Below are 11,048 nucleotides of genomic sequence, written 5' to 3'. Positions count from 1 at the left end.
GCATTTTAATGAGGGAAATAAGTATTTGACCCCCTCTCAATCAGAAAGATTTCTGGCTCCCAGGTGTCTTTTATACAGGTAACGAGCTGAGATTAGGAGCACACTCTTAAAGGGAGTGCTCCTAATCTCAGCTTGTTACCTGTATAAAAGACACCTGTCCACAGAAGCAATTAATCAATCAGATTCCAAACTCTCCACCATGGCCAAGACCAAAGAGCTCTTCAAGGATGTCAGGGACAAGATTGTAGACCTACACAAGGCTGGAATAGGCTACAAGACCATCGCCTCGTGGAGTTGCAATTATCATGAGAACGGTGAGGAATCAGCCCAGAACTACACGGGAGGATCTTGTTAATGATCTCAAGGCAGCTGGGACCATAGTCACCAAGAAAACAATTGGTAACACACTACGCCGTGAAGGACTGTAATCCTGCAGCGCCCGCAAGTTCCCCCTGCTCAAGAAAGCACATATACAGGGCTGTCTGAAGTTTGCCAATGAACATCTGAATGATTCAGAGGAGAACTGGGTGAAAGTGTTGTGGTCAGATGAGACCAAAATCAAGCTCTTTGGCATCAACTCAACTCGCCGTGTTTGTAGGAGGAGGAATGCTGCCTATGACCCCAAGAACACCATCCCCACCGTCAAACATGGAGGTGGAAACATTATGCTTTGGGGGTGTTTTTCTGCTAAGGGGACAGGACAACTTCACCGCATCAAAGGGACAATGGACGGGGCCATGTACCGTCAAATCATGGGTTAGAACCTCCTTCCCTCAGCCAGGGCATTGAAAATGGGTCGTGGTTGGCTATTCCAGCATGACAATGACCCAAAACAAACGGCCAAGGCAACAAAGGAGTGGCTCAAGAAGAAGCACATTAAGGTCCTGGAGTGGCCTAGCCAGTCTCCAGACCTTAATCCCATAGAAAATCTGTAGAGGGAGCTGAAGGTTCGAGTTGCCAAACGTCAGCCTCGAAACCTTAATGACTTGGAGAAGATCTGCAAAGAGGAGTGGAACAGAATCCCTCCTGAGATGTGTGCAAACCTGGTGGCCAACTACAAGAAACGTCTGACCTCTGTGATTGCCACCAAGTACTAAGTCATGTTTTGCAGAGGGGTCAAATACTTATTTCCCTCATTAAAATGCAAATGAATTTATAACATTTTTGACATGATCAAGTCCCATAGGGCGGCGCACAATTGGCCCAGTGTCGTCCGGGTTTGGCCGGTGTAGGCCGTCATTGTAAATAAGAATTTGTTCTTAACTGACTTGCCTAGTTAAATAAAGGTAAAACAATTTTTATAGTTACTCCACAATACTAACCTAATTGAAAGAGTGAAAAGAAGGACGCCTGTACAAAATAATCCAAAACATATATCTTGTTTGCACTAAAGTAATACTGCAAAGAATGTGGCAAAGCAATTCCAGAATACAAAGTGTTATGTTTGGGGCAAATCCAATACAACACATTACTGAGAACCACTCTCCATATTTTCAAGCATAGTGGTGGCTGCATCATGTTATGGGTATGCATTGTAATCGTTAAGGACTGGAGAGTTTTTTATGATAAAAAATAAACTGAATGGAGCTAAGCACAGGCAAAATCCTAGAGAAAAACATGATTTTTAGGTGGCATTTAACAAATGTTTTTTACCCCTACCCCTTTCAGATATACGGAAAAGCTGGTATAAAAAAGGTTTTTACAAGTATCTTTATTGCTAGCCAATGTTGAATTACTGCATGTTTTCTTATTTATCCTAGCTAGCTGGCTAGCTAGCTAACATTTGCTAGCTAGCTAGCTCAAGTTGAAACAAGCCGTTTCAATCTGCTCTAAATTGCTCATAAATATCTTGTTGTACGACCTAAAAAAAAATCACCCAAATAATAATTGTTGTGATAATAGGCTTTGCTGTACCGCAGCCTCTGAGTGCCATAGAGAATAAACTGAGAGCAGATTCATGATCGTTATGTTTTCACCATTACTACAGAGAAAGTGGCTTGTTTCTAACAGTTAAAAAGATATGATCCTTATAAAATCAAATCAAATTTTATTTGCCACATGCGCCGAATACAACCTTACAGTGAAATGCTTGCTTACTAGCCCTTAACCAACAATGCAGTTTTAAGAAAATTTAAAAAAGTGTTAAGTAAAAAATAGATAAGTAAAAAATAAAAATAGCAAATAATTAAAGAGCAGCAGTAAAATAAAATAACAGTAGGGAGGCTATATACAGGGAGTCAATATGCGGGGGCACCGGTTAGTCAAGGTAATTGAGGTAATATGTACATGTGGGTAGAGTTAAAGTGACTATGCATAGATAATAAACAGAGTAGCAGCAGTGCAAAAGAGGGAGTGGAGGTGGGGTTGGGGTGGGATTGGGGTGGGGGGCAATTCAAATAGTCTGGGTAGCTATGATTAGCTGTTCAGGAATATTATGGCTTGGGGGTAGAAGCTGTTTAGAAGCCTTTTGGACCTAGACTTGGCACTCCGGTACCGCTTGCCATGCGGTAGCAGAGAGAACAGTCTATGACCAGGGTGGCTGTAGTCTTTGACAATTTTTAGGGCCTTCCTCTGACACCGCCTGGTATAGAGGTCCTGGATGGCAGAAAGCTTGGCCCCAGTGATGTACTGGGCCGTACGCATTACCCTCTGTAGTGCCTTGCGGTCGGAGGTTGAGCAGTTGCCATACCAGGCGGTGATGCAACCAGTCAGGATGCTCTTGATGGTGCAGCTGTAGAACCTTTTGAGGATCTGAGGACCCATGCCAAATCTTTTCAGTCTCCTGAGGGGGAATAGGTTTTGTCGTGCCCTCTTCACAACTGTCTTGGTGTGTTTGGACGATGATAGTTTGTTGGTGATGTTGACACCAAGGAACTTGAAGCTCTCAACCTGTTCCACTACAGCTCTGTCGATGAGAATGGGGGCGTGCTCAGTCCTCTTTTTTTTCCTGTAGTCCACAATCATCTCCTTTGTCTTGATCACGTTGCGGGAGAGGTTGTTATCCTGGCACCACACGGTCAGACACCTCTGGTAACATAGCCAGAAAAGGAATGGATATGAGATAACCCACTGGGCACACACTTGTTGAATAAATATTGTTTCCACATCATTTCAATGAAATTACGTGGAACCAACGTGGAATAGACATTGAATTTACATCTGTGCCCAGTGGGAACCCTCCTTCCATTATTATCATTAGCAGTGGAAAATGCAGTAACAATTAAATAACATATTGACTTTACAACCCTCAAAGATGTCCCTTGTTCCATCAGCTATCCCACTCTCTGATGAAAGAGCACCTGTTCATTAGGACCTCCAATCTAACCCAATCTGTATGTTAAGTGATCTGATGGCCCCATCCACCATGATCAGCTACTGTTGTCACTGTACCTGCCTCCATCCTCTTTAATTGATTAATCAGGGCAAACATAATTTTTTAAAAAACTTCCATCAGTACAAATCTTACCTGCTTCTTCATGAGCTGATTGATTGAACATTGCGATTAAACATAAAATACACATATATTTATAGTGCATGATGTTTAAAAAATGCATTACTCACAGCAACATGATAGTAAGCAACATGACATTCAGCAACATGACAGTCAGCAACATGACATTCAGCAACATGACAGTCAGCAACATGACAGTCAGCAACATGACAGTCAGCAACATGACAGTCAGCAACATGACAGTCAGCAACATGATAGACCCATATTGACACTAAGACTGATGTTGTTGCTCTTTTTGTATTGTATCTGTTTGTCCTTGTGAGGCTGGCCCCAGAGGGGACACACTTCACTCAGTCAATGGACAGAGATGTCTGAAGTGCATGTCTGAGTGGTTAACTCAGTGTTGTCTATGATCTTATGAGTAGCTGACGATCACACTCACATACTCCACAACTAGGCTACCATACAAAAAATACATTTAGCTTTGTCCACTCCCGTCACTGTGGGAACACACCGTTCTTTTCCTTTTTAGAGGCGGTTAAATACAGTATATAGCAGCCTAATAGATGTGGAGGCATGTTTGTGTATGTCAGACACTGTCCGTTCAGTGTCGTTATTCATGTATTGGATCTATAGAACATCATGTATTATTGGGGTTTTCCATGTGATGGAATTGAATATAATATAATTCATTCAAAAGTCAACATTGCCTTTGGCTTCCTAGAGATGACACACATCGAAACACATCCTTTATCACTGGGGAGTTTTTGAGTACTCTATGAACAAGAGAGAGGAGAGCTGGAGAAGAGTCCATCTCCTCTCGCCTTCTGTCACAGCCTCGTTCTGTTTATGTAACCGACTGTCACCCCCTCAGGCACTGACTCGGGCTGAATTAACCTCTGTCAAAACTTGCCAAACATAACCACATGCATGCACACACACAGTCCATTTTGTGAGGCGAACGCGGCAGAGCCAAAATAAATGTGTGTAAGCCGTAGCAAGCCTTCGCATGACAGACAAATTAGGGGTTCTGTGACTGTCTGTTTGAGAGGAGACAGATGGACTGAGTGGGTGATGGGGCTGATAGGGAATTGGTGTGCTTGTGTGTGGGGATGTCTGCCTGCGTCCATCAACCTTTATACGTAGTCCAAAAAAGATGAGCTGTACAAACCTGTGTGTGTACATTTGTTTATTATTGCCTTGATGCCTTTTGACATTTGCATGCTTTCTGTTGTGCCCAGCTTGGTCACATACTTAAACACACTTAAACACACTAAATCTGTGTGTGTGAGTTCTGGCAGGCTGTTTAAGTGTGTTTGTGTGTGTATGAGATGGGTGTTTGTGTGGGACTCAGTTGGAGGGCAAGAGGAATTAAGATGAAATTCTGCAGCATTCTGGCTCCTTTTGATTTCACGCAAACAGCATGAGATTGAGACTATGAGGCCCAAGAGTGACAACATCAACCCAAGTTAACCGGGGTGTGTATTTTAAGAATGACATTAGGCCTAGATGCTGAATTTAAGCGCATGCACACACACTTTAAAAATATATTTTTTATATATATATCTGTCCTTTAGAGGAGGCAGAATGAGGTTGAGAAGAAAAATAGGAGAGCTAAAACTGATTCCAAATATAAGTGAAGCACATGGTACTCACTTGAGAATGACACATAAACACATATAATAAATGGACATGCAGCAATAAGAAATATATACTTTTGTTTGAAATGGAGCTGAGTGTTTGAAGGAGATTGTATTTGATCATTTGGGGTATGATGATCACAAACATCTGAGGTTCTGGGACACTATTTTATCCTCAGCTTCAGAAGAAACCTAAAAAAACGATGCTGCTGTTGCCATAGTGATTTTGTACCACTGTTAAGCAACTGGACCACTTGCATTGGCAGCCTGAGCAGAATTAAAATAAGGGCAAGGGTATGAACAACACACACAGTCTAGAAGATAGAACAGTCCACTCAGTGGCTTTACTGTTACATGAACATCAACTAAAGTCCCTTCTCAAGAGACTGGAGATATGACAGCTTATACTATCTGTATCAAATCACTCTATCTGCAATCTCACACAGGAATGGGACTAGATAAAACACATAAAATATCTTTAGTATGTGGAGAAATTGAGTGATTTAAAGCCGTGAATGTGCGTGTGTTTGTGTGTGTCTGTGTGCGTGTGCCTGTGTGCGTTTGGGTGTACATGTATTGCAGTGGAGGCTCCTCAGAGGAGGAAGGGGAGGACCATCCTCCTTAGTGAATTTGATAAAAATAAAAAATTTAAAACATTGAAAAAGTTATCCTTTTTAGATAAAACTATACTAAAAATATATTCACGTCACCAAATAATTTATTAAAACATACTGTTTTGCAATGAAGGTCTACAGTAGCCTCAACAGCACTCTGTAGGGTAGCACAATGGTGAAGCCGAAGGACAGCTAGCTTCCGGCCTCCTCTTGGTACATTGACTTCAATACAAAACCTAGGAGGCTCTTGGTTCTCACCCCCTTCCATAGACTTACACAGTAATTATGACAACTTCCGGAGGATGTCCTCCAACCTATCAGAGCAGCATGAATTTACATGTTGTCCATCCAATCAAAGGATCAGAGAATGAATCTAGTACTGAAAGCATAAGCTACAGCTAGCTAGCACTGCAGTGCATAAAATGTGGTGAGTAGTTGACTCAAAGAGAGAGAAAGACAATAGTTGAACAGTTTTCAACAAATGAATTTATTCAAAATTGAAGAAGAAGCAAGACATAGTAGGGAGAGATTCTGTAATTTTTTTTCACTTTCAGTTTCACTTTCTTAGCTAACAAATGCAGCTGGCTAGTTTAGTTACTCAAACACCCAGCTCAAACAGATGGATGCTATGTTAGCTAGCTGGCTATTACTATCCAACACAACACTGGAACTCTTCCAAGTCAAGGTAAGCTTTTGGTTTTATTAATTTATTGCCACTGGGGCCCGCCGGTGTAACTGTTTACTGACTATACACTGTAACGCTACTGCATGATTGTAGCGGGTTTACTAACGCATTAGTTATATTGGCTATGTTGACTAGGACGTTACTTTAGCTAATATGGGGACAGTGATGTAGGCTGTGTGTAGCGGTTATGACATGGTTTGGTTTGGAACGTTTTTTTTGCCTGGTCACATACAGCTGATGTGTTGTTCATTGAAGTCCACAAACGAAGGGAAAAGGTGAGAGGAGGAGATCGCATAGAGGCGAGAATGAATACAACGTGCCTGCAATGAAAGTGAAGTGTGTTTATGCGTGATCAGGGGTGTATTCATTCCGCCGATTCTGTTGAAAAAACGTTTCTTAAACGGAAGCAAACGAAACTGGGATAAAAATACATGAATTTGTCCAATAGAAACTCTTGTTTGCAACTGTTACACCCTAGATAAGCTAGATGCAGGCAAGAATGTGCAAGGCAGTATTGAACGTGTCACTGTCTGTCCATGTGTCACTGTCTGTCATCTCACATTGTTCTCTCGACCTGTGTGCACCTACATTATAAACTTTAATTCATAGGCTAGGTTGTAGCAACCTCATGATGGGTATAGGGAAAATTTGAGTATCATGTAGTAGCCTAAACCTATCGATGTTACATTGAACTGGGTGAATAGAATATGAATGACAGTCATCCAACATGCTGAAATAGAAATAAGGCCATGCTCATGAAAAAATAATCGTCCTCCCTCGTCATAAACGGCACTAACCGCCACTGATGTACTGCCTGTGTGCCCCCTGCCTTGATCCACCCAGCTGTTTACCCTGAGATTGGAGCTGTGTCCTCTGGGTCACATCAGCCAGTTGGTCAGACCTGCTCCACATACAGTACAGAGGTTTAACATGAGACTCCTACCCCACATACAGAGGTTTATTAGCAGGAGACTGCCGCTAAATCAGTCAGACTAACTAGAGAAACAAGAGACCTATAGACAGAAGACGGATGCGCTGACAGACAAAATGGCTAGTGTGTATTGCAGAAAGCATCTCTGATTGTCAATGTCCACCATATGTTATGTATTGAAGTACAGCACATAAACAGAGTTAAAGATTAAGTTGAGCTGCTAGGCAGATAATGGTCTATCAACGCTGTGTACACAGGAGAGAGAAGAGCTCAGAGTGTTCAGTGAGTGGATCATGTCTCCAGAAGCCTTTGACTCATACCATTCCTCCCAAGACTGGCTGATTGACTCCTCTCCTCAGTCTCGTTTCCTCTCTTTCCGCCTCACACTGTAGGACCTGACCGTGGCTGCCCGAGACACCATCTCCTCCCAGCTCTGGATGACCTCACTTGACCTGTAGTACCTGTAGTACCAGCCCCATCTGCCACCATCACACACACAGTCTCTCTATTCATATCTGGATCATTATTATAATTTTTGGGTCATTTAGCAGACGCTCTTATCCAGAGCGACTTACAGTTAGTGAGTGCATACATTTTTCATACTGGCCCCCCGTGGGAATCGAACCCACAACCCTGGCGTTGCAAGCGCCATGCTCTACCAACTGAGCTACAGGAGGGATCGTGTAGCTGTCATGTGGCGCTCTGTATCATGTCTTTAGATTTACTCCAGAGAGCCCGTGTTTCTCAGCAACCCAATGTGATCATGATAAAGTGTCATCTGACATTTTAATAAACTGAAAGTGATACTCTGTTATTTAGATGGGATTCTAGCCTCCATTCTTAGATGTTATCAAACAGAGCAAGGTCAGGTCTTTCCCCCTGACCCAGCAGGTGGTAGTGGGACTGCATCATGACTGACATTATGGAGCTGCAGTTCTCATACTTTCCAAGTGAATCATGGATTAAATAATATTTTATAAATGTGCTGGCACTTTGAGAGGCATTCCCCATCATCACTCACATTAACTTTCTCTCCATCAAATGTGTATAATCTAAGAGCGTTGCCAGCTGTCTATTACAGTGAGGGAAAAAAGTATTTGATCCCATGCTGATTTTGTACGTTTGCCCACTGACAAAGACATGATCAGTCTATAATTTTTATGGTAGGTTTATTTGAACAGTGAGGGACAGAATAACAAAAATAAATAAAATAAAATGTAAAAAATGCTATAAATTGATTTGCATTTTAATGAGGGAAATAAGTATTTGACCCCTCTGCAAAACATGACTTAGTACTTGGTGGCAAAACCCTTGTTGGTAATCACAGAGGTCAGACGTTTCTTGTAGTTGGCCACCAGGTTTGCACACATCTCAGGAGGGATTTTGTTCCACTCCTCTTTGCAGATCTTCTCCAAGTCATTAAGGTTTCGAGGCTGACGTTTGGCAACTCGAACCTTCAGTTCCCTCCACAGATTTCTATGGGATTAAGGTCTGGAGACTGGCTAGGCCACTCCAGGACCTTAATGTGCTTCTTCTTGAGCCACTCCTTTGTTGCCTTGGCCGTGTATTTTGGGTCATTGTCATGCTGGAATACCCATCCACGACCCATTTTCAATGCCCTGACTGAGGGAATGAGGTTCTCACCCAAGATTTGACGGTACATGGCCCCGTCCATCGTCCCTTTGATGCGGTGAAGTTGTCCTGTCCCCTTAGCAGAACCCCTGTTTGACGGTGGGGATGGTGTTCTTGGGGTCATAGGCAGCATTCCTCCTCCTCCAAACACGGCGAGTTGAGTTGATGCCAAAGAGCTCGATTTTGGTCTCATCTGACCACAACACTTTCACCCAGTTCTCCTCTGAATCATTCAGATGTTCATTGGCAAACTTCAGACGGCCCTGTATATATGCTTTCTTGAGCAGAGGGACCTTGCGGGCGCTGCAGGATTTCAGTCCTTCACGGCGTAATGTGTTACCAATTGTTTTCTTGGTGACTATGGTCCCAGCTGCCTTGAGATCATTGACAAGATCCTCCCATGTAGTTCTGGGCTGATTCTTCACCGTTCTCATGATCATTACAAATCCACGAGGTGAGATCTTGCATGGAGCCCCAGGCCGAGGGAGATTGACAGTTCTTTTGTGTTTCTTCCATTTGCGAATAATCGCACCAGCTGTTGTCACCTTCTCACCAAGCTGCTTGGCGATGGTCTTGTAGCCCATTCCAGCCTTGTGTAGGTCTACAATCTTGTCCCTGACATCCTTGGAGAGCTCTTTGGTCTTGGCCATGGTGGAGAGTTTGGAATCTGATTGATTGATTGCTTCTGTGGACATGTGTCTTTTATACAGGTAACAAGCTGAGATTAGGAACACTCCCTTTAAGAGTGTGCTCCTAATCTCAGCTCGTTACCTGTATAAAAGACACCTGGGAGCCAGAAATCTTTCTGATTGAGAGGGGGTCAAATACTTATTTCCCTCATTAAAATGCAAATCAATTTATAACATTTTTGACATGCGTTTTTTTGTTGTTATTCTGTCTCTCACTGTTCAAATAAACCTACCATTAAAATTATAGACTGATCATTTCTTTGTCAGTGGGCAAACGTACAAAATCAGCAGGGGATCAAAAACTTTTTTCTCTCACTGTATAATCTGGGGTCATTCTAGTTTGCAGGGCAAAAACATGAAGACCCATTACAATCAATTGGATTCGGTGTGCCAGAATGGGAATTTATTTTGTTGGTGCCAAAAAGATGCAAGTGACATTTTCAATAAATTATAAATGTTTTTCCATCCATTACATGTCAACATTGTATTAGCTGAAAGCTGTTTTTAGAAAACATGTGGGGCAAGAAGCAGTTTTAGAAGCAGTATACACTTGCAATACAAGTTTTGTTTCTGCACTACTGTACAATGTTGAAAATGTCTGGGTATATTGAGAATGATCGTAACTGTATGATCGGGCGGTGACCCGATCCTGTAGGTTCATGCTCTACAACATTCGCAGAGTACGACCCTGCCTTACACAGGAAGCGGCACAGGTCCTAATCCAGGCACTCTCCCGTCTGGATTACTGCAACTCGCTGTTGGCTGGGCTCCCTGCCTGTGCCATTAAACCCCTACAACTCATCCAGAACGCCGCAGCCCGTCTGGTGTTCAACCTTCCCAAGTTCTCTCACGTCACCCCGCTCCTCCGCACACTCCACTGGCTTCCAGTTGAAACTCGCATCTGCTACAAGACCATGGTGCTTGCCTACGGAGCTGTGAGGGGAATGGCACCTCCGTACCTTCAGGCTCTGATCAGTCCCTACACCCAAACGAGGGCATTGCGTTCATCCACCTCTGGCCTGCTGGCCCCCCTACCTCTGCGGAAGCACAGTTCTCGCTCAGCCCAGTCAAAACTGTTCGCTGCTCTGGCACCCCAATGGTGGAACATGCTCCCTCACGACGCCAGGACAGCGGAGTCACTCACCACCTTCCGGAGACACTTGAAACCCCACCTCTTTAAGGAATACCTGGGATAGGATAAAGTAATCCTTCTACCCCCCCTTACCCCACCCCCAAAAAATAAAAAAATATATATATTGTAAAGTGGTTGTTCCTCATAAGGTGAATGCACCAATTTGTAAGTCGCTCTGGATAAGAGCGTCTGCTAAATGACGAAAATGTAAATGTAAAAAATGTATAATACAGTATTAGCACACAAAGAGATAGAAATGAACAGAGCAGAACAG

The sequence above is a fragment of the Coregonus lavaretus genome (genome assembly GCF_964263955.1).
Source record: "Coregonus lavaretus genome assembly, chromosome: 8".
In the NCBI taxonomy this organism is placed as follows: Eukaryota; Metazoa; Chordata; class Actinopteri; order Salmoniformes; family Salmonidae; genus Coregonus; species Coregonus lavaretus.
The sequence above is the reverse complement of the archived record's forward strand: the minus strand, read 5'-3'. Positions refer to the sequence as shown.